This window comes from Falco naumanni, chromosome 6 (genome assembly GCF_017639655.2).
Source record: "Falco naumanni isolate bFalNau1 chromosome 6, bFalNau1.pat, whole genome shotgun sequence".
In the NCBI taxonomy this organism is placed as follows: domain Eukaryota; kingdom Metazoa; phylum Chordata; class Aves; order Falconiformes; family Falconidae; genus Falco; species Falco naumanni.
In genome coordinates, this window is record NC_054059.1 from 74,282,969 (window position 1) to 74,307,857 (window position 24,889).

Genomic DNA, 24,889 nt, shown 5'->3' on the forward strand with positions numbered 1-24,889 from the left:
TCCGCTGCTGGTGGCCGTGCAGGACATGGGAGGCCACCAGGAGCCCACGCAGGACGTCCCCAGGCAGCGCTGCTGGCGAATTCAAGCCTCTGGGAGAGAACAACCACAGCGGCTACTATCACAGAATCACTGTGTGGCTGCGTTTACCCTCCACTGCTATCCAAACACATCCGTCATCCCTCACAGCGAGCCCCCCGCAACGCTCCGTTTGCACATCAGGCAGCACAGGGACCCGTGCAGACTGTAACGGAGCAGAATGCCGCGCTTGGAACATGGTTTAAAAACACGCTTTCTTGGAACATGGGTTAAAATCTTCCTGCGTTTGTATTTGCCATAATCTTAGCGTTTGTTTTCTGTAGGTAATAGTGAAATTAATTCCCGCCAACTTCAGCTTTCTGCAGCACAGCGGCACAGAAGGTGTCTGACCTGACTGTGCGTGGTGTTTGCCTTCCCTGACATTCCCAGAGCCGCAGCGCAGAGTCTGCTCCTCCTTGGGATGTGGGAACACTGGGAATTGTCTTAAGACTCACTAGGTTGCTTCACTCCACAATTTTCAGAGCCCAGTAGCCCAGGGAATCAAACAACCATTAACAAAGAAAAATAAAAGCACAAAGCACATATTCCCTGTATGTCCAGCTGCGCTCCTCCTCCACACAGGATCTGAGTGCAACAGCCTTTTGGTTCTCAATCCTCACCCAGGACAGATTTGCCCAGGGATGATGCTGTATGTTTAATGTTAATGTTGTTTTAAATATAACCTTATACCACGAAGTCATCTGGTGATAAGGTATTTGCTGAATGTGCTCCTTTGGGAGAGGGAATTCTTATCGTACAAAAAAGCAGAAACAGGGTTATAACACACTGGGAAGCCAACAGGCACCACACTGTGGCACATTTGGAAGACATTAATTTGGCTAATGAACATATACACACACCCCATGGTAACGAGCAGTTAATCAACAGTGCTAGCCCTCCGCCCCTTGAACTCCCTACTTTTTCTTGACCCAATGCAAGGAATGCTCTGCCCACACCTCCACTGCAAAACTTGCCCCCCGCCCCAGCTAAAGATTCACTTACCAGCTTTACCTTCTCCTGCCCACCATAACCGTACCCGCAGTGGTGAAACAGCTACAACAAGCAGCAGCTTTTGCAACCAAAACTGTGTTTTTCAGCAACAACTCTGGCCTCACAGTTTCTGTGTGTGTCAGCTGGGGTTGTCCCTTTGGGAGGGACAAATGGCTTCCTGAAGCGCTGTGCCCTTACTGGGATCTTGGAGCCACCAGCTCAGTGCTCTGCAGCATTTGGGGGTAAGTGAATTTAAGCACGCGGTGCAGCGGTGCAGCGGCAGGGGTGAAGCAGGCTCGCAGCAGCGTGTCCGACACCGCAGCCCAGGCTGCAGCGTGCTGCCAGCCCCCAGTGACCCCGCCGGGGGTACATGGAGCACAGGGACCGAAGGGGACAGCGCACCACACTCCCCCTCCATGAGACACATATGACAGCGTGAGTTTTCAGAGTTCATTTTACTTTAACTAATTGTACATGAGGGCACACACAGTTTTCCATTACCCTGCACCTATGTGGGTCTCCTGTTTGGAGTGAAGCGTAACTCTTTATTTTATTACAATATTGCTTTTATCTGCCTCTTCTAATAAGGAAGTGGATGCAATTCACCATTTGCAGTGTGGTTTCAGTATCATTGTGAGACATCTCCGTAAGTTCATACCAGTTCTGTAAATACCAGTGTCCTCAATTTTCCAGCTAAATCCTTGCTAACAGTGATAAATGGAAAGGAAAAAAAAAAAAAAGAACACCTGGTTAAAAGATTTCTAATAGCATAATTCTGTCGTCTTTATTACGTACAATAGAGCCTTTCCCAGTCCAGAGAATTTCTTGAGGCCATGTATACAGTTTTAGGCACTATCTTTTAAAAAACCCGTAACTCTGTCAAGAGAGCACACTGTATTTTTTTGTATAACCGTGACAGAAAGATCAAAATGTTCATGAAACCAAGATGATGCTGTAACCACGTACACAATACCACCAGAGTAGTAAGAGCTGCTTTTATGAACCTGGGACTTTCAGGGGAGGAAAATCTGATTTTACCAAAACCTCTAGTTTAAAAGGAACGTAACTAAATTCCCCTTCAGAGATGCTCCTGATAGTTGCCATCTGCTACAGCCTATCAACATAACAGAAAAAAAGACAAATCTTCTTGAATCAGCTACTGAGGAGAGATTTTTCTGCCTCAATAACCTCACCAGGAAACAACCATCCACACACCTGAGAGAGGGGAAATCCCCGAACCATTGCTGGCAGAGAAACTCAGAAGATGCGCTTGGAAGTAACTCCTCTCCCACCCACAATGTAGCTAAGATATTAAAACAACTAAGGGACTTCAACATATATCAAAGCCAGCTATAACTTTCTTTGCAAACCTCTCTCCAGTTTTGCCAGGTTACATTTTTCAGGTTTAACTTATCTGGGATTTAAGGTGTATTTTAATCAGCCTAAAGGTGCTCTTGGGAAGAAAAGCACCCAAAAAGCAGCAGTGAAATAAAAGAAATCCTTCCGGTACCTGGAGCTGGGGAAGACGCAGCAGCCACAGAAGCTGAGAAATCAAACTCCTTACATTCTCTTTTTCCATGATACTTACAAAAAGTGACATCAGCCAAGCAGCTGGGAAGCCAGAGATGAGACTGCGCCAGCCAGCACAAATCAAGACACTGGCCACCTTCACCCGCGAGCTCCGAGGTGTACACTGCATAAACTTTTACTGGCCCGAAAAACATGACAGCGTTCTTTGTAGAACTAAATTGCTTACTTGACTACCAGTTGGCACTGAAGTCAGTGCCGGCTCGCTCAGTCACGCTGAAATGCCATCCCTCTCTGCATGACTAGACCCAGAAATGACCGAGGATGGAACAGCACTGCAGGCTTGAAGCCGGGACAAAGACTGGTCTTCACAACTGTACTGGGGAGAGGCATCTCATCATGGGGGTGCTCCTTTGGCCAGGGGTACATGGAAGAAAACTCACAGCTTTGGGTACCTGTTACTGTGGTCCCCTTGCGTTTCATTTACTCAGACGCTACGCAGGGATGGTATGCTTTCACGTACTGAAGCATCGTGTAGCAGGGGCAGAGGCTATAAGAACACAAATAAAGAGCAGATATTTGTGGAGGGCTTCAAAACAGGGAACATCGGATCACAGAATGGGTTGGGTGGGAAGGGACCTTAAAGACCACCCAGCCCCCCCCCTGCCACAGGCAGGGACCCCTCCCCCCAGCCCAGGCTGCCCCCAGCCCCGTCCAGCCTGGCCTTGAGCCCTGCCAGGGATGGGGCACCCACAGCTGCTCTGGGCAGCCTGGGCCAGCGCCTCGCCGCCCTCACAGGGAAGAATTTCTGCCTCATCTCTCATCTCCATCTCCCCTCTCTCATGTAAAGCCATTCCCCATGTGCCACCACCACCTGCCCTTGTAAAATGTCCACCCCCATCTCTTATAAGCTCCCTTTAAGTATTGAAAGGATGATGAGAGTCCTCTGCATCCAGCACAGATTTGGGAAGGAAGGAGTAAAGACATGATAGAAAATGCAGGTATGCCATCACTTAGGAGCCATTTTAAACAAATTACTCACCCATGTGTTGTTTGTTTTTTTATTTTTTTTACACAAATGTCATTGAGTTACTTCTGAAGCTAAAATACCTTAAATTAGAGAAGATATCACACATATGAGCTTTCCAGCCCTACCATTTTTTTACCTTCTGTATCTTTTGAAAACCTATTTATGTATGGATATTACCTCTGTCTTGACCCTTTCCCTCTCTAGGTAAGTGTCCAGCTTTGGCTACTACTGGAAACAAGACACTGGACTAAACAGCTTTTTGGTCTAACCCAGGAAGGATGATGCTCTGTTCTTAGATTTCCCCAACATCTTCCAAAACGCGTCAACAAGCTTTTATGGGTAATTGCCATAATTCTAATAACATCAGCAAAGATCTTGACTTCTCTCTATTGCTAGTATTTACTTTTATTAACTACTGGCTCCTACCTGTATTAAAACCTAGGAGATCCAGATGTAACTGAGGTTGCTGCCTCAGTTACTGTTGCTGTTACAGCTATTCTCAGTAATCTTGTCTAAATATCACAGTAATCTCATCTAAAGACGAGAAATAAGAAATAGTCACTGCTATTTTGTGTCAACAGTTTTTCTAAGTAGGAAAATCAATCCTTACGCATTCTGAAGAAAAGCAGACAATTAAGCCTGGGTCTAATTACTTGCTCATCTTCCTTCACAATTCGTTGATGAAGGTCCAGAAAAAAACCAGGACAATTCTCAGACCTCAGAAATCTAAAACCTCAATAAATAAAAGGAACTAAATCTTGAGACTTTTTGCTGTGCTGGGCAATCACCCTGTAAAGGGACCTTCACAAAAAAGCAACAATAAACAAAATTTACCAAATTGCCTTCTGCTCTAAACAGTTCTCCTATCTGAGACTGCTGACGTGAAGCAAAGCAATGTTATTTATTTGCTTCCATCAGACTACAGAGACTTGGAAAATGCAAAGCTCAGGAGAAGCAATCTATACTTGAGGGTTAAGGGCTGTCAGAGCAGCCAACAAAAAGGGAAAAAAAAAAAAAGAAAATAAAAAAGGGGGGGAGGAGAAGAAGAAGAAGAAGAAAAAAAGAATGCTCCATCAGTGAGATCTGGAATTGATCAGTCTGAACTGACACCTGAAATTCTGAAATTTGAAAAATTTCACTGGGCTTCAGGAAGGACAATTAAGCAGGGTCTGAAGGGTCTCGAGCCAGGTGAGGATTTCAAGCAGCAGAAGTTGCAAGTGTGTATCCATGTCAAAAGTGTAGCTGATAACATCTCCTACCTTTATGGAATGTTTTGCAAGAAGCAGTGTGTATATCACATGTAACAAAAAAAGACAGTATTTTTCAAGTGCATTGATTAGCACTGTAATAGACATCAGTATTTGTTCAATTATAATGTAATAATGCCTGGAATTAAATTACTTTTAAATTAGAAATGGGATTGATGGGGATAACTGCATGACATCCATCAGTCTCTCCTGTTATTTTTTCTGAAATTGTAGCTCTTGTATTTACACAGCTACAAACTGACTAGCTATACACTGGTTAACTTCAAAGCTGAGTTTTGCTCTGTAACTTCAGAATTTCCAAACCAGTAAGATTTTATAACGTACATTATTAGTTTCTTTGACGCTGCTGGGGAACCCCACTGACAGTCCACGTGGTGTTTCTTTGTGCAAAGAGAATTACAAAGAATTACAGCTAAGACCAACCCGACACGTGAAGGTAGGCACAAACCAAAGGATACATGAGATACATGAAACTGAAAAAAACAGGCTGACATTCCATCACACTAGGCTGGAGTGTTGACCATAGTCTCTAATTACTATTACTACTATTACTATTACTATTGTTATTTTACAGGCACACAGATGGAATTCTAAGGAGGGATTTAAAGAACAACAGATAGTTTTGTGGATGTTTGAGGGTTAACATAAAGCACTTCTAGGTGCCAGGCAGGCTGGCATCACCGCAGCAGACACCGCAGCCAAGACCTTGATACCATAAGACTTGCTTGAGGTTAAACAGCAGGACAGTAATGAAGGAATGGCAACTAAGTCCACAGGGAACCCCAGGTTCATTTTATGCACTGACATCCCCCCCCCCCCCCCCCCGCCCCCCCTAAATGATAAATAATAGCTGATGAAAAAACTTGTAAAAAATAAAAAGCCATCCCAGCTGGCATGATAGTCCTTTCGCTCTTCTCAGATAAGGCATCAACTAGAAAAAGCAATAAAGTGAGGTTGATTCATCTTCTGGGAACTTCATTATTTCTCGTATAGCAGTTTAGGAAGTACAAGTCATTAGAATTCATCAAGACTGTTTGTTCCAAACACCACATGCACTAACACATGCTTTTTTGCTTAGCACTTCCCTCCAGGTGAGAAAGCAATTGACAATAAAGTGCGACCTGATTTAACGTAATTCTCGCTTTCTACTGCGTGGCATTTTCATAGAAGTGAAGAAATGCTGTAACAGCTATCTGGAAGTCTGGCGGGAGGCTCCCATGAACAACCACGAAAAACTAGTCTCTTTCCACTGTAACGTATCAGGAAGGATTCAAAGCAACAGGAGCGTGACCTGCTTTTCTCACATCGTATTCCTGGAAAAAGTATATCAATACATTTTGATAATAGTACACTAACTTTACCTGCTCTGTCTTAGCTTTGGCTCTCAGGAGAGAACAAAGAGTCCTCCAAAGAATAGTCACGATGGAAGTGATCTACAGTAAGTACCATCCTGTCTGCAGCCGTGCTACCCAGTTCTCCCAGAGACAACGGCTGTGATGGTTTGAAGCGACAGAAGCAAGGCTGTGCCCCCAAACCCGCATGCTTTCTTTCCTGTTATGACTGCTGATTTAATAAGAGATTACCACTCCCTTGCCACTCTCTAGAAAAGGCAGCTACTTGCCGGCAACCACCGTTAGGTAACTCCACAGGCGAGGTTTTGGTTATTTAAACTTAAGGACAAAACCACATTTTGCTCAATGCATGCACACACAAGTACATGACGTGTCAAATAAAGCACAAATCACATCATGATGCTTTGTTTTCCTTGGCTAGCTTACATACCTTAGCAATTTGCACACCGCTGCAGCCAAATCACCTGTACTGACGTTTGCTGAAGGAATCTAAAAGTTTCAGATGGAAGCATGTAACAGCTCCCAAACTCTCACGAGTCAACAGCTGCATTCACATCCAAGACCACATCGCTGAGGATGCTACACCAGTTTAACCTATTAACAAGCGTTCAGGCCAATTTCCAATAATCCTACACCATCACCTACTACTATCACAACCCCCAATACTGTGGGTATGAGCACACGGTAGCACGCTGCAACCAGGACTGCATGCATGTGAAATTATTACTTTTCCCCAAGGATTTCACCCGAACACTCAGCCCACAGACGTGAACAGAGCCATTCTCCTGCCTCAGTCTCCCTCCCTTATTTTGCAAGCTTGGTGCTAACACTGATGGGAATGTACATCACTGTTCTTACAGCACCACCAGATCAAGCTGGGGCAGGACTTGTGTTACATATTGTGTTACATACGTGTTACGCTGTGGCAAAACATGCTCGTTTTCCACAGGATCCTCTGCAGCATCATGCTCTACTTGTTCATGCTCTTGGCTGAGAAACTTTAGGACCAATGCTCCTTCCTTGTTCCTGCTTCACACACCACTGAACTACAGATGACCCAGCACTGCTTATCCTGACTTAATGATGCAGAAGTTAACTTAAGATTAAGAAGTTAAGAAGATGATTTAACTTACTGTTGCAGAAGAACTGAGAAAAAGACTCAGCGATGTGACAAACAGCATTTTAGCAGTAATTTTTGGTCACTGGCAGGCAGGGATGGCTCCTGAAGGGGAGTTCACACGGTGCAGACACGTGTTACAGCTGCAGCTACTGAGGGTTTGTGCATGAGGATCAGCAGTTCTAGAGCAGGACAACTAGAAAGGACAGTCTAATGTGGAAGAACCCACTGTGACACCAGCTTGGAAGAGGCGATGGTGACTCTGGTACCTTTACAAGAAAAGAGAGTGTTTTACAGAGAAGTTCGAGCAGATTATCTTGCCCCTTCATTATCTGGATGCACAAAAGATTGAGGTGATACCATTTCCACAGCAGGTTGCTACCAGGAGCTGGCCATTGTGTGGCTCCTACTTTGTGGCACATCAGAGTGGTGACTGCATCTCAGTTGATGCTGGGGTAGTACTGACTGATGAGAACCTATAACCTTTTCACAGGTGGTAACTAGTGCATTTAATAAAACAGAAAACGTGGTTTTGATGCTTGGAAACTTGCTGGTTTCTTTGCCAGAAGGCATATGTGCACATTTCCCTCAGAAAGGCTGTCATTCTGGCGTTCTACATAGTCTGGTAGGCTCATCAGCACCAGTAAAGGCGTTATTATGCTGGATGCTGGGATGATACATCATTTATTTTACTGGGACAACACGGACATTATTCACACCAAAGATGATTAGTGGGTTGCCTGTGCTTCCTGTTATTCTGTGAGGTCTTGTTTATCTTTAATACGATGAGATACAGGATCTATCACTGCTGTTTTGTTTTTAAGCTTCCTTTCTGGCCAATTTTATTCCAAAAGCCAAAGGAGGAGTTATCCTTCCAGGCTAGTGCATAAGAGAGATTGACTCTTTTGTTTTGCTAGTCAGCTGAAGACCCTACCAAGCAGTGGCAAAGGAAGACAGATACAGAGACAAACACCTGAAATGTGCTTTGCCCAAGAATCTCACCGCTTCTCCTGTTCAGAATCTTCCCACCCGTCACAAAATGAGACAAGATTCCGTAGGCATGCAATGCAGCACAAGGACGCTGGCTTGCTTTAAGGAGACCAGAGTGTGTCCCCTACCCGGTGTGAGGCCAGACACAGCGATAGGACAGCAATGCACATGATAAAAGCATGAAGAGAAAGTGTATCCAGGCCATCGAGGTCTAGTGCTAGTGACCACGCAAGTCTGTTCACTCTCACAAAGCGATCACTGGTTCTAAATGACCAAAAGGAAGGGTGGAATGGGGGAAGAAGGTTCAAGGGAGCAAGGAAGTGGTTAGTGTCCTCCCTCAGTGAAAGCGGATAAAGCTGTTTTACTATATGCAAAAAGCTCTATATTGATAACGCAACTGAAATCTTTATTGCAAATTCTCCCAAAATACTAATAAAAATGGGAGATACCACTTCCTGAATTAAAGCATTTGAGCCTACTCCAGCATGCCTCATTTTCCAAATGTTCCTACAGTTTACATCCCGCAGATCTTCAAGAACATAGTTTGGTGGCTTGATTCAGAGCCAGTTTGGCCCCACTTATGTTAGCAAATGAAACAGTGCCAGGGAGTCTTCCAGTATCCTGGAATGGGATCATCTGCACGTTTAAATTGTTAGCAGACCATAGCACGGTTTTGGCCTGAGTCAAATAGCTCACTCTCAAACAGTTCCTGGGAGTAGCTTGGGAGTTAGCAGGAGCCAGGAATGACTCCCAGTCAGCAGTTCAGGTGTGGCCAGACTCTTTGGGAAGGTAAGAAAGATTAATAGCATGGACGTGATGGTTCAGAACCAGCTGGCTTCAGTGGCCGAGAATGGTCCCAAGCACACTCGAACTAATGGCATGCGCAGTACTATGGCTTCATCAAGGGCTTATTCCTTTGACTCCACAGCTTCAGTTTTCCCTCTGATACCAGAGCCGCACAGTGTTTAATCAGAAATCTGCCAGAGGATGGTGTCTGATCCACAGCAGTGATCCGGGCAAACCCCTTGCATCGATGGCAGCAGAGAGGGAGCCAGCAGTCGTGGCCGGACTGATGATTTCTGGCACTGCCTGAGCACCCTGGGGCTGGCTCCTGCAGCTGGCTATCTCAGATGACAGAATTGCTGAGATTGGAAGGGACCTCTTGTGATCACCTAGTCCAACCTCCCTGCCCAAGTGGGATCAGCCACAGCAGGTTGCCCAGGCAAGTTTCTAATATCTCCGAGGACAGAGACCCTCCACCGTCGGTCTGAGCAACCTCTGCCAGCATCCAACTGCCCTCACATACGTCACCCCAAATCAGGCAGCCTTGCCTTTTCACATCAGAGAATGTGATCTCTCTGATCCCTGGTGATCTGCAGACACAGAGCAGCCTGCACCAAGGTACTCGCTAGCAGTAAAGGAGCTGGACTCGGCGACCCTTACAGGTCCCTTCCAGCTTGAGATACTCCGTGATGACCAACCTACACATGCCCAGGACGCAAGTGGTGAGTAAGTAACTGGGAATACCAGAACATGCAAGGCTCATGCAGCTTTGCAATGGCCTTTCAGGCCTGATTTTACACAAGCACTGGTTATTTTAGGTATAGGTTAAAGAACGCCTAAAAGTGCAAGATTTAACCCACACTAGGCAAGAGAACGTGGTTTCAAAGAACACAATGATATGTTTTTCAGAGCTCTGTCTGCAAATGACAAGGACCCTGGGGCAGATGATGTACATAATGTGGGCTAACTGTGCAATATAGACATATATGTCAAATCAAAAGAGGAGAAGTGGCACAAGGAGACAGGGATACTGTGAAATGCTGCGGGATACTGAAGCTTCAAATAGCTTCAGCAGTAGTCTGCTTTTAGATAAGATTAGGTGAAAATGGTTTTGGACTTCTTACTTCAACATTGCTCTTGCTATTCCACTCTATGTACCTGAAGACTTCAACAATTACTTAAAACACTTATGGAAGTTAATTGGGTCAGATACCTACATGCTTTGAGATTCATCAGCTCCGACGTTAGTAGGTCATACCATACGCGTGACAACAGTGAGCACTAGATGGGTGAAGTCTCTGCCCAGTGTTCTCTCTACTGAACAAATCTGCTCAACTGTTTAAGAGGGTAATTCTTTTACTGTTATTTGCTGTACGAACTCTTATCCTCTAATTACTCAAAACCTATCATTAAGTAGGTGGAAATGAAAGAATGATTTCTTTCGTACAGTGTATAATATATAACCAAAACCATAAATAAGGCCCATTATTTATTATTCAAATCTAAATAATGATCTCCTGCTGCCTTTCCCCTGTGACTGTGTGCCTGAGTAAGTAGAATGTAAGATCAATAGGAGGCACTTGAAGGCAGAGCAATGAAGAGAAGGAAAACCTATTAAAAAATGCAATAGCTGATAATGAAAAATGAAAGTTCACAGCAGAAAGCAAAGAACAGGGTGCTAGAATTTCCCTCTTTCACAGAATTAACAGACTGGGGACACAAACAGCCTTCAGCTTGGGAAAATGACTGTAAAGGGAATGAGGGTTCATGGTAACTGGCTAAAGAAGCATCCCTGGTGTGATGCTGGAGCAAAAGAGCCAAATGCAATAACCACGTGCAAAAGTAGGAGAGAAGTTTCTGGGAAGAGGGGGGGTTTCTGCTGCATTTGGCTCTGTAAGAATATTAATGGAATTATGTTCAGTTTTATGAACTACAATTCAAGAGGGAGGCTGAAAAGCTGGGATGGTTCAGTGAAGGAACACAGGAACAACTAAAAGCTGGGAAACATTCTGTTCACAGAGAGGATCGTAATTCCAAACCTCTTATTTAGCAGACAGTCATGTGGGGATTTGGAGGCAACGTACATATAAATCTGATTTATTTCCAATAAAACCCAACCGCAATAGACAAGCAAAGGTATAAGAAAATCCAAAGAGCAGCAACTACAATGAACAAAACGCAACAAAGTGCATGAGCTGCTCCCCCAGCTGTGGCAAGCTCTGTATTGGGAACATTAATGCTTTTTATGAAACGCCTGATTTTTTTGTTGGTATTTTCTGCTTTGTACAGGAAGTAATTCAAAGAAATCTTCTGATCTCTGTTGTATTTGTGGTTGAGGTTAAATGTCTGTGATGATTCACTTGGACGCCATAAACTCTGAATTAGGAAATAACTGTACTAACATCTGTGCATATGTTTTGAACTCTTTTGCCCAAAAACACAAGGGAAAAGCTTCACAGCAGGAAAAGTTCTATTTCTTATAGCGACTGAAGACAAATCTATGACACAAGAAAAAAAAACATCAGCCACAAATTGCCAGCCAAATCCAAGAGGCAAAATGCAGAACTACGCTTTGGCAGGCAGCTAATGCCCAGCCGCAAGCTGCTGCAAGGGAGCAGCCCCTTCGAAATGATGCTCCAGTGCCACGTGCTATTTGTTGCTTTTCCTATTACGCTGCCCTTCCTCTTCATGTAATATGCTGTATGGTAAAACCTCAGAAAGACTGGATTTGCATCGTCACAAAGCAAGGTTTGAACAACACAGCGGGAAGATGGGGCAGAGCATGCAAGAGACCTCAGAAATATAATGACGGTATTTTAAGAGGGTTTGTTCTTTTTCTTTGGGGCACTTTTTTTTTTAATTTATTTTTTTATTTTATTTATTTACCCTTTTTACCACCTCTACATCAAAACTTCGTGGCCAGGTCTGGAGCTCTGCTTGCAGCATTCCCTGTCTGCCCACCGCACTCCCACCGAGCAACTCTGGCCGAGGCTGAGCAGCCGGAATATTCAGCCCCTTGGGCAGCCGACTTTGAATCCTGCACCACTCCACCACATGGTTCCTCTGGGCTTCAGGATCGAGCCCAGGGTTTCCGATTTCTCTTGGCAGGAGGATATTTCAAAATGCTGACAGCACTCCAGCTGTAGGCTGGAAACTGAGCTGGAACACTACTTACACCTAGAAAACAGAGGAGGGTTGCTGGCTACTTTTGTAGGAGAATATTCGATTTTTTTTAGAGGTACTATGTGCAAACCAGAAGTATATTAAATCTTTCCTTAGTGGGTTTTGTGGTTTTGGTTGGTTGGTTTTTTTTTTCAGTCTTGGGTAGGAGTTTGGATTAAGAAACAAGAAAGTACCTCCTGCTCCTTTACAGAAAGTTTTGTCTTACTCTGCATCAGCAAACACTGATAATTCAAATATGCCGCTACAACAAGAAAATTTTAGAGACAGTTGAATTGTTGGGAGTTCAATTTCCATTCTGAAACTATTTCAGGCTAGATTTCTTCGATTTCAAACAACAAGGGCGTTCTGTTGCACCGGCGGGTAGGACTCAGCACCAAAGCATCTCTGTGTTGTGACCTGTCCTCCTGCACCGCGACCAATCCTGCTCTTAGTGCCAGCGGCACAAGCGTGCTCTGTGGCAAGCGTGCACCACTGCTGCGCTGTCAGCGCTGCGGCAGCCACAACAGGTCACCACTCTCTCTTCTGCAAAAGCGATGGCTGCATCAAACTAACAGGAGTAAAAGACTCTAAACGCTGGGTTTGCGTGGAACAGATACAGCTGTACCAGCCCTGGGAGGTATGAAAATGTGAACGGAGCAGCACAGCAGAAGGTGCAGGTGGGGAGCGCCCGGCGCTGCGTTATCTTCATGAAGATGAGCAGGTCAAGCATGGGAGACATCAGAAACAGACACTGCACTGGAAAACAGACATTTAGAAGTGCAACAGGTCTAGCTCCAATTCATCCAAAGGAAATTTGCCGCTGCTGAAAGGGAGCTGAGTTGCAAGATGCAGCTTTCCAAAAAACCCATTGGCCTGACTATGCCACAGGTGAACTGGTTTGTGCGACCACGTCCTGAGGAGCAGCCCCGGAGCAGGTACCAAGAACATCTACAGCTGCATTCTGAGTAAAACTACAGCAGCTATGTGCACAGCTCCCCAACAAGCTTAGGCATGGCCACGGGGCGACAAAAACCTCATAATGCTTCTCACGGGCTTATTTTATCTCACTGGGGAGCCAGGAAGAGCAGCTAGTCAGATCCAGTCTTAAGCATCGACGTTACCTTTGAGATCCCCCAATAAAACAGCAAAAAAACCTCCAGCAAAAAGTGGAGCAAAAAACCTCCAGCAAAAAAAAATAAATTTCTACTGTTAAATTACAACAACAACAACAACAACAGTCTGTTTAACATCAAACCACACTTTCAGTAACAAAGAGAGACCCAAGTTTCTGGTACTTACTTGGTTTCTTTTCTGAGCAGGGAACAAAAAAAAAAAAATCCCAAATAGGGGTAACTTGAATTCACAGGACATGCAAACCAACTAACTGTGCAGATGAAACAAACCTGAGAATGGGAACAGGTTTGTGGCTGTCCCAGAACAGCAGAGAACCAGATGTAAAATACCCTGTAGCCCTTTACCTGTTCCTTGAGCTATCCGGATTATGTTTAAGTATTTCTAAAGAATTATTGCACTGCAATGAAAGTGATGTCTATGACTGCAGTGTCAGGAAGGCACTGAACTCTGACTCTGCACAAACTTTTGTAAAATTCCAAGTGCAAGATGACTGTCAGCAGTTCCTCATTGTAACGTGCTACTTTCTGACAGTGCCTAAGAAAAAATTAGGAATTGTTTAAAAATAGCTGCTAACACTTCTCCAATGAGAGTACCAAGGGCAAATGCATCTGTGGGTAGGCTGAGCCAACATTTTTTTCCCCTATAAAAAGGAAACACAAGAACTGTAGTATTAAATTGGATCTCACCATCCCATTCTGGTACAAATCATGTGAGCAACTTTCAAGAAAATTTGCATGGACACATTACAGATTAATGACTCCTTTGTTCTCTTCATTACTTTAAACAGCAGAAAGTAGCCAATTCCTGCTATTATACTATTCAAGAGTGTTTTTTTAGTTGTGGAATAGAAGTGAGAAATGCGGTCTCTGCTTCCCTTTAAAATGTTGAGCTAAGTTTTCTACATGCCTTTACGGAGCTTTTACATCTGTATTTAACTGTGACTAATTTTCTGAATGCTACTTATAATAAACCAGCCAAAAGCTACCTTGACGCAAAGGGAGAAAAAACATCTAACAACATATAATCCAACAACAATTTAGGTTAAAAATGTATAATCCAAAAATAGTAGCCTAAATATTTGCCAAAGGGAAACATTTTAAACACGTTTGGATATGATAATGTTTCACTGCCTGACTCAGGACTAAAGCTGAGATAACAGCCTCCTGCCATGCAGCCTGGCTTTGCATCACCCTCAGCCTGGGTGAGAGGGCACAAAGATTTTGTCCTTTTGCTCCGTCCTCTGGAAAACTGCAAATTTAGGTTATTTTGGCAGCAGGAATGACTAGCAGGCTCCTTTAATTTCATGGGGTTTGTAGTAGTAATTAAAAAAATAGTTTGAGGTGTATGCTTCTGTTAAGATGATCAGAAACAAATAAAACATGCTAAGAAGTTAAAAACCAACCACAAACCTAAACATGTATGCAGATATTTGGGATTTTACAAAGAGATGAGTAGTGAGAAGAATAAATCCCTGAGCACTATAATAACACCTAGGGAAAATATATACAATGTATTGTTTCTAAGCAATTTTAAAAATAAGTTTATTGCTGGGTTTTGTGGTTTTTTAAAAATATAATAACCTATTTATTTGAATGCAACATGTCTAAAACAAACATTAAAGAGCATTCTTCAGCTGGCTGCTAGCTCTAGCATGTGAATGGAACAGCAGTAACTGTTCAGACACTGACACAAATATGAGTTCGCTATCATGCCTGTTTATTTCCAGCAATGTGCAATATGCATATTACTTACCATGACAAAATGTCACAGTAAATTCTGCTGCTTTCCACTCAGATGTCACACGGGGATGAATGATCTATTAATAGTAATTTTTACTGTAAACAAGGCATCAAGTGAGATATTACTTCATTATGACTTTGTTCTTGCCCTGTTCAAAAATGACTAAGAGGAAAGATGGAAACAAGGTATTCGGCAAGTTACCCGTTCCAGGCTGCTCAGTAAGACATCCTGTGCTGCGTCCTTCTCAGAGCTGCTCCTACGATCTGTTTACAATAGCCAGAAACAAATAAAACCTGACAGCACGGGCACGCTACCGCTCCTCCCTAGCATCCGTCTTGCTAGCCTGTAACAGCTCCCCCCAAACCATCACACACCCCCACCCACCCCCCATTACATTTTAAATAGCATTCAAGAAGTTAACTCTGCCTTAACAATGCACTCCTGTATCCCGACAGCATGCAAAGACCTGGCTAACATTTTCATGCTAAAGCCGCAAACCAGCGAGGAATGCGAATCCAGCAAACCTTTGTGTTTGTGGCGAACGCCTCTCCGGTCCTCCACCGCGCTGGCATCCCGACGCGCGGCATCCCGATGCGCGGCATGGCGCCGTCTCTAAGGAAACGGAGCCACCACGTGACCCAGCATCTCCTGGGCACAAGGTATGCTAGCTGACAAAACGCTTGTAGGTCGAGTGAGGCAGTCAAGGATGAATTGTCCGGCTACTAAAGGACTGAGGATATTTTTTTTTTTTTTTAATTTAACCCATTTCGATCTGTTTGAAGGTGCAGGGAAAAGCCATGCCCCTTACCTGCCCAGCCAGCAGCACCACAATGATGCACGTGTGAAGTTTCGTAACAAACACACACCACTTGATATTTCACATTCTTCCCCTTGAATAAATGAATATAAAAGTGCAAAACAACTCCTCAAAATACAACAATCATCAAGAGAAACAGAAACACAACACAGGAGACATCACACAGAGGGAAAGGCTGGCTTTTGGAGGGAGAATCTCATTGTGGTTCTCTAACGAGGCTGCTCCCAGCCAGCTACGGCACGGCGCAGCCCCCGCGGATGAAAGAGAGCACAGAACAGGTTCTCTCCTTCATAAAATTCTATGTCCCTAGCTATTTGCCACATAGATATTTGTGATTTTGAAGTCTTCAGTGGATCAGACTTCTTCCTGTTTCAACAGCATCCCAGGCTTCGGCAACATCAGTAAATCTGAGACTTTAATACTTTCATACTTGCAGCATTCGAACCTGATCTGCTGCCCGTACGTACAGGGGCACGAGGGTTCCGCTGGCATCGCATCCTCGGCAGCACTGAGGAGCTACTGAAATGTAAAAGGAATGAAGGAAGGAAAAGAGCAACAGAGAGGAAGAAACAGAAATAAAGACCAACCACAACATAAGCACAGATCTAACCAATACACAGACACTAAAATGCAAACTCCTGCACATTTTGAACTAAAAGAAAAAACAATTTATGTTTCATAAACTCTAAGTATAATAGAGATTATTCCACCATGTAATCTGGTGGATTTTTTTCCACCAAAGAGAAAAAAATTGAATTTTACCCACTCACTCCAGCACTGAGACAAGTAATTCGGGTTTGTCTAAAGCCTAATTTCAACAAGTTTGGATCTAAGGCATCAAAGAGAAAAAGTCACAACAATTTCCCTTAGTTGCTTCTTCCATTATTATCGTGATCACAAAATGCAGATTCTTAACTGAAATTTGTTTGGCTTCAGTACCAATAGCTTAAGGATTCAAAAAAACCCCATCTCAGCTCCTTTTTCATGTACAAAAGGAATTATAACTAATGCTTCATATTCTGTCCCAGAATAATACCATTACTTCCAGAATCATGACTCTGAATACAAGTATTATAAGGTGTTAAATTATTGTTAAATTAATATTGACAGTATCCTGTAACTTGATGACATAACGTAGTACCTCGATAATAACGCATTGCCAAGGAACAGGTGAGAGCTGCTTACTAACACTGGGAGAAGACCATTATAAGATCGATGGACCACATGAGTAAAAAAGAATTCAAAACAAGTAGAACCCCAGAATTATAATCCCACCACTTGGATGTTCCTACTAATTTTGCTGGATAATACCGTAACAACCTTCTATCAGCCTGAAAGCAAGCAGAGATTTCTCTCAGCCAGCAAAAAACTGCACGTCCTGGCAGCCTACTGCAGCCATGAGCAAAAAGAATTTGAAATAAAGAAAAATCTAGTTCTGTCGTGGAGAATAAGAACAGCTGCAGTCAAAACAAGCCTATCATCCAAGCCTTTCTACTCTGAACTCTTCAACTATCATAGTGGCCAAAACGCTTCAGGGAAAAAAACCCAAACCAAGCATGACCCCCCCCCCCCTAAATACCAGCACCCTTGTGCGGGCCAGGGGGCTGCAGGGCTGCCCACCACCAGGGTTCCAGGCTGTCACGGAACCTGGGGGAGAGCTGCTACACGTTCAGCCAGACCAGCGTGTCACCTGCATCAAACCACACGACAATTCACGACCCAAATGCCAGGGTATGGCCCCAGCCTCCAGAAACAGGTGTAAATCCAGCAAGAGCTGAGCCGGTAGGAGCAGCCCCCGCGCAAGGTGCCAGGTGCCCACCCTGCTGCAGGGGCTGGGGAGGGGCCTCACCCTCAGCCTGTTGACAAAATGGGCAGGGGGTGACAGTCAAATCAAACCGCCGGCGTGGCGATACCAAATTCTGAAGAAGCAGTGATCAAGATGACTATGGAAAATATAGAAACTGAAAATATCTTTACTGAAGGAAAATCCAATGTGGCAGGTGGCGTATTCAAATGCAAAACCTGACAGAATACCAAAATCAAGGAAAAGACGCGTTTCCAACATGTTTAACTTTCTAACCCTTTTACAAAAAAAGATGTCATCTGTCTTCTGTTAAACATATTTACATTTTTTAAATATGTATTTATGTAATTTTGGTTAAAAATGCCTGTAACATGACAGAAGCAGACACCATTCCTCAGCAGTGACAGGAGGAGCATTTAAAGTTAAAAATAAGCCATCACATTCCAGAAAAATAAATTCATACCAAACACTTACGCAGATCTTGGGAAAACAGAGCCACCTGCAAAAAAGGCAAACAGCTAAAAACCAACAGGATGCCAAGACCTGATGCCTGCGTGCAAGCAGCTAATCAATGACTATAATTAAGGAATGCTTTTCATTGTCTCGCATCACCTTCTTCGCATCGTGGCAGCATCAGTGCAAGGGTGGGAAGCTGCTGGTGGAGCCTGGCGCGGGTGGGTGCTGCTGGGATGTCTGCTGCGGGATGCCCGCCGCAGAGCGCTTTGAGCTAGCTTTGAGCAGGGGGTGCGGGGCTGGTGTTTGCTCCCCAGGCTGGTGGGAGAAAATTGAGGTCTTCAGCCTGATGGGTGTGAGCACACAACTCCTTGCTCTGCAGGAGGCTGGCAGCAGTCATTACTCACAGGTACTGGCAGAGATGCTGGCTGTGAAGGACGGGCACTGGAATTGCTTCTAGTACAAAAGTTCAAGTTCTAGCACAGAAGTACCAAAAGAAGTGGGCGACATACACCTGTGAATTCGTGTGCAGTTGCTAGACTCACCTGTGCATGTGTGTGCATGCACACATCAGCGCCGTGAGAAAACCTCCACACTCCCAAGGCAGAACACAAGCTTCTCTCAGCTATTCCTGGATAAATGTACCAATGGGGAGGGCACTCACATACCTCCAGGTCTTAGTTCTCCCCTTTCTTTCCCATTACTCCCACTTCAGATGGGAGAGAATTCCCTCAGTTATCCAGTTTATCTCTTTCTCACCCATTAAGCACAGAAAGGTAGCAGGTTATTCTCTCTCATGCTCCCAGTAATCAGAGGGAATTGTCCGTCAATAATTTACGTGCTGCCGGTTCAGGATACGGAACCGTGCACAGTGGGAACCTCCTTGCCCTCCCCACCCGGCCAAGGATGAACCTGTCTCTGTCCCTTCCTGCTGCTGCCGACAGCAGCACCCTGGGATGCAGGTTGCTGCTGCACCCCCCAACACGCTGCCCTGGCGCCCCGTGCGTGATGGGGTGAGAGAGCTGGTGTCTGCACAGGCAAGTGGGTGCTCCCTCAGCCCCGTCCACCCGAGCCTGTGCAGGAGGGGGCCTTTGCCCTCCCTCCCCGTCCCCACAAGATGCCAAAGGGAAGCACACAGGACATTTCCCTGCCACTGCCAGAGCAGCATCACAGCGCAAAGGGGCTGGAGCATCACAGGGAGGGCATGCATGCTTCCAACCTTCCTTTTTAAGGGAAAAATGTCCTAAAACATTCCCCCCACCCCACCCCAAAACCACTATAGCCCTGACAGCTGTTATTTCACAGTGGTGGCAGCGTTCATTGAGCTGCCCAGTGTCCCTGTGCACCTGCTGCGGGCAGGGGGTCTGCGTCAGGCACCCCAGGCAGCCCTTGGAGTGCTGCTGCGGGTCACAGCAAGCTCCGGCTGCTTGGCTCGATGCTGCAGGCTTCCACAGCTCCCTCCCCAGTGCAACTTCAGGGCTCGGGTGCTGCAGTGAGTGGCTTCAACTCTCTGGCTGCCCACCTGGAGCCTCCTACCTGCTGAGCCACCTTCCATCCCTGCTCCACTGCCATGGGAAGCACTGCGCGTCGCTGCTGCGGTACCTGCTAACTGCAAGCGCCACGATCTGCTGTAAAGTTTGCAGCTTACTGCTACAAAACTGAAAATACAAACTACATAATACAAACCAAGTCTTTTTAAGTAGAGTAAGGACTGTTAGAGCTCAAAAACATCCGCCACTTGTAATCTTTGAAATTAAATTGTCTTAGTAGGTTTTTACAGCTACTGCAAAAATTTTGAGACTTTTAATTATGGGTTCAAAGTACACAGAAAATTAGCCTTGATAAACTGTATTTTAATACATTTTAACATTATACTGTATTTAAATAAGGCTAAATGCAAAATTTTACATCTATAACATAAAAATGCAGAGTTGATTCAGATAATAGTGCTCTATTTCCAAAAGTGGTGACTACAAAAAAGGATTATAGACCACAGTGGGCAGGTAGGCAATTTTTCAGAAGCAGAGCTATTCTGATCCTTGAATACATATCTATGGAAATGTATTGGTGTTTAGGAAGAGAAAACAAACCAACACAAAACAAGAGCTGGAAACAGAACACAGTTTAAGAGGAGGGAAAAAAAAAAAAAGGAAATAAACCACAAATATTAAACAGAAATCACAGCATCACCATAGAATACCAGCTTGGAAGGGACCTCAAGGATCATCTGGGCCAACCTTTCTTGGCAAAAGCACAGTCTAGACAAGACGGCCCAGCAGCCTGTCCAGCTGAATCTTAAAAGTGTCCAACACTGGGGAATCCACTGCTTCCCTGGGGAGGTTACTCCAACGGCTGACTGTTCTCACTGCAGAAAATTCCCCTCTTTGTGTCCAACTGGAATCTCCCCAGGAGTAACTTGTACCCAACGTCCAGCGACAGGACAAGGGGCAACGGGCACAAACTGCAGCACAGGGAGCTCCGTGGGGAGAGCAGGAAAAACTTCTTTCCCTTGAGGGTGCCGGAGCACGGGGACAGGCTGCCCAGAGAGGCTGTGCAGTCTCCTTCTCTGGGGACGTCCAGAGCCCACCTGGACACGATCCTGCACAGCTGCTGTAGGAGAGCCTGCTTGAGCAGGGGGTGGGCCGGGTGGTCCCAGAGGTCCCTGCCCAGCCCCACTGCCCTGTGGTGCTGTGATTACCCCTCGTCTTTTCCATGTGACTCCTTGTAAAAAGGAAGTTTCCATCTTATTTGTAGCCACCCTTTAACTACTGTGATAAGGTCTTCCCTCAGCCTTCTTTCCTCAAGCCTGAGCAAGCCCAGTTCTCAGGCTGGGAAGCCTGACATGTGAGGGAAGGCTTCTGGCCACCTTTGTGGCCCTTCTCTGGGTCCCCTCCGGCATGCCCGCGTCTTTTTTCTATAGCACGGACCAAAACTGAACACAGTATTCCAGGTGCAGCCTGATGGGTGCTGAGCAGAGCAGAATGACTATCCATTCCGACAAACCGCTATGCAAGGAGCGGGGCATTTACAGCCTCTGGAGGTCACGAGTGAGTGCCTTTAGGGAGGGTAACCTTGCTCGAATACAAATCGCTGGGCACAGCAGGGAAGGAAGGCGGTGACATTTAATGATCAACAAGATACAGGAGGCCAGACCAACTGATTTAATGTTTTCTGACCTTAACTTCTATAAAAAGTCATCTTTGATATGTATTTGCAATAAATACTGGCAACCTAAGCGTATTTCTCTTTCCTTTCCTTTGTGTTCATCTAGATTTTATGTAACACATTTAAGAAGCCAATTCGGATCAGCAACCCCTGATTCTAAGAGAAAGGATCTGTGTTTTCTTCAAGGTTTTGGAAGCCACAAAGCTTTTACAGAAAGGTTTTCAAGAAAACTTCCCTAACTGGAAGAAAACCTGTGACTTGTTTGCAGTTTTCACTAACGTTCAACAGTTGGTCAGGTAAGCCTCCTATCAAGGATGAAGGAGTATAAAAATATTCCTGATCTGATCGGTCTCTGCTCTGATCCAGAGTGAGGTGGCTTCAGCAGCAAAGTGGTCTGTAACATTCCAGAAAACACCCAGCCCCACTGTACCAGCAACATCAGAGGGATTGTCCCTGCCTGGCCCCTTTAGGATCAGCTTATGGACCCCAGTTCTGACTCCCCTCCACCCAAACACTGACCATTAGCCTCTAGCTTTGGCTTCCCTAACCTGTACCACTTCTCGGTACATCAAAAGACCTTCCCCCCCCCCCCCCCCCCCCCCCGATGCCTTCAAAGTAAAAAAAACCCCAAACCTTACTAAAAAACCCTTTTCTTTTATAGCCTTTGATAAATTATACTTTCAAAGGCTTTTTGAAAAGCCAAATATACGAAATCCACCAGATTCCCTTGATCCCTGGTCCTCCATCCAGGAGTGTCACTCTCACCGAAGTCCAGCCACTGAGCGAGGCTGGACTAATTTCTCTGAGAGGGGCTGGAAACCCTGAGTAGCAACAACCGCTGTATATAAATTTTTTTACGAAATAGGGTGAGGTTGGGCTTCTGAGGGTTTCCACACAGGAAACAACAGTGAAGCATTTTGTTTTGCTCTGCAATTTATTGCAATGGGTGCGTCTGACAGTTATGTACAATTAATCGAAATTCAACACAGCATTATTTTTCTGGCTAGTAGTATTGGGTTTTTTAAGACCTTTAAAACACAGCAGTTTAAAAGGACAAACAGATGTAGAGTAGTGTGCAAATTGAGATGTTAACTCGATAGCCAAAGGTCATGGGCGCTATCCACAGCGGAATGATGCCTGTGGGGACCACGATACCCAAGATGCAGCGGCCAGCATCACCCATGTGATGCTCCTTTGCCTTCTCTCCCTGGGGGAAGAAGCACTAGGGCAGCTCACAAGAGCATCTCTTTTGAGCCACGTAAGTACCTTGGGCATACCACACCTCGGACAATAAAGTGTCTCAGAACCTACAAACCTCTGAGCTTTTTAGCAACTGTAAGAAGAAGAAGAAATTATTTCCACTAAAAGCAACCCCAGAAAATTAGCTAATGACGTTTTAGCCCCACTGTTAGCACTGCAGAAGCAATAGGCAACCTGGGCCAAGAAATGGGCAGTTTTGTAAGTGTATTGGTATCCACGTATTTTTCAGCTTTTCAGCAGAACTGTCCCTAGCAGTAGATCAAGGGATATGTTTTTTGACAGGTCATTGCTTCCTCCAGGGTTTTGAGCTGAAGCAACGAAAGGGACCCACGTCACTGGTGCCTGAGAAAGTGTTTGAGGGCAGGAGGAGGGAACAGCCAATAAATAGTCTTAGAATTTTAAAATAAGATAAAAATTATGGCAACACGCATCTGATGGTCCAGAAACACCTTCGTAACCTGCAACCCAGTATTCTTACCATAACTCTTCACAAAGATCTTGCAAAATTTATTTTCATGTGCAAAGGCAAAGCTTTTACATGTTATCATTGCAAATTTTCTGGGAGGAAACAGATTCAGTGTCAATCCAAAATCTCTTCCCAAATTGGCCATACCACTGCTGGCAGAGAACAGAAAGGTCATTGTGATTTCTGATGGGACACAAGCGATGCAGAACCACACTGCATTTTAAATTCAGCAATTTCTGCCTTTGTCAAAGAGTTAAACTTACTGCCTTGGTCTTTTGAACTCGGGTAGATCTATGAAGTGACATTTTGCCAGTAACAGGCTCTAACACAAATTCTAACTTAACGTGACATGCAAATCAGATGAACAAGTCGTCAATCTGTGGGCAGTTTTCCCCATTTAGACCCCACTGCTACACCATTCTTCCATCATAAAGAAAAGTTATACTTTTTTAACAGCCAGGGCACAGCTACATCACACTGTATACAATATATATTTGTGTATTTATATAATATATAGATGCTGGCTAACATCTGTCAGCCACATTATCTTCTATGCAGAGTATCTTTCCCCTGCTTCTACTGTATTGAAGTAAATATTAGCAATACTGGTGACTATTTCCGATACCGTTACGCATTCTCCCATTCTAGGCAGCTCTCTGAAGGGCTGAGCCCAGCCCTGACGGCAGCACCCATGGCCAGGCCTTGCCGGTGGGCACCTGGAGGCAGAGCCCCTGGCGGGCATCACTAAATCAGCCAGGGACAACCAGCTACGGACCGACAGCCTCAGCCGCCTGCTGCTCTTTGCAGCAGTTCCCAGCCGCGCGGCTTGCCAGCAGAGCTGGGGCCACCACCAACACACACATGCCCCCACCTTCTCTTCTGGGGGGTGACTTCTGTTCGTCAGAGATTATCGCTCCCTTATTGTGTTGGCCATGCCAGGGCAGAAGGTGCACACATTAACGTAAGCACGATATGGCCCCTACCTTTATTTTTTGCCAGCAGGAGTGCAAATGCTTTGTGCATCCCTACGAACACCTCCTCGCCCCATTTTCACTGTTCTGCTGAAGGCTGCAAGAAGCATCTCCAGTCCTCTAACGTAAGAAAACTGAAGCAATCCGCAGTCCCCTCTCTCTCCACTGCTTTGCTTACTTGTCACCCGGAGGGACCCACAGCAGACAGACTGCCTTTCTGTGAGCCACCACAGCGGCACGTAGGTTTCCTCTTACAGCCACCATTGACCGTAGCAGAACTGGTTAGGACAAACCCACCTTCACCAGTGCCACACCGAGCTCCCCCAAGCTGTGCTGCGAAGGGGAACAGCCACCGAGGTGCCACCTTCTGCTGCCTCTCCTGCGCAGGCACCCATGTCCCCCAGCGAGGGGGGGGGGGGGGGGACACAGCCCAGGTCAGCGGCATCACCTGCCACAGCTGAGCGCGATGCAGCCCATCTGCCACCACGGCAGTAGCCGTGCCACTGGCAGTAACGGCGTTCAGCAACAGCACAAGAACACCCAAGAGCTGTGATGGGTCCTGTCAGACCATGCTGGCAGCAGTCTTGGTTAAGGATGGAAATTTTTCATAGCCTGTGCAACAGGGTGGTGTCACTGCAAGGATCCACCTCAGATGACATGTTAAAATAAAGGCTTTAACGGGGGTGGGGTGGGGTGGGTTACATTCACTGGGTCCAGAGCCAGGGGAAAATGATGATGTTATAACCCGAAATAACAGAGCAGCGAAGCAAAACTTTAAGCGATTT

At 45.3% G+C, this 24,889-nt stretch overlaps 1 protein-coding gene across 19 annotated transcripts in view; it reads right to left on the reverse strand.

The window, feature by feature from the left end:
* DTNB (dystrobrevin beta) overlaps window positions 1–24,889 on the reverse strand; it is a 214,985-nt gene that overhangs the window by 114,747 nt on the left and 75,349 nt on the right. The gene's annotated exons all lie outside the window — the stretch shown is intronic.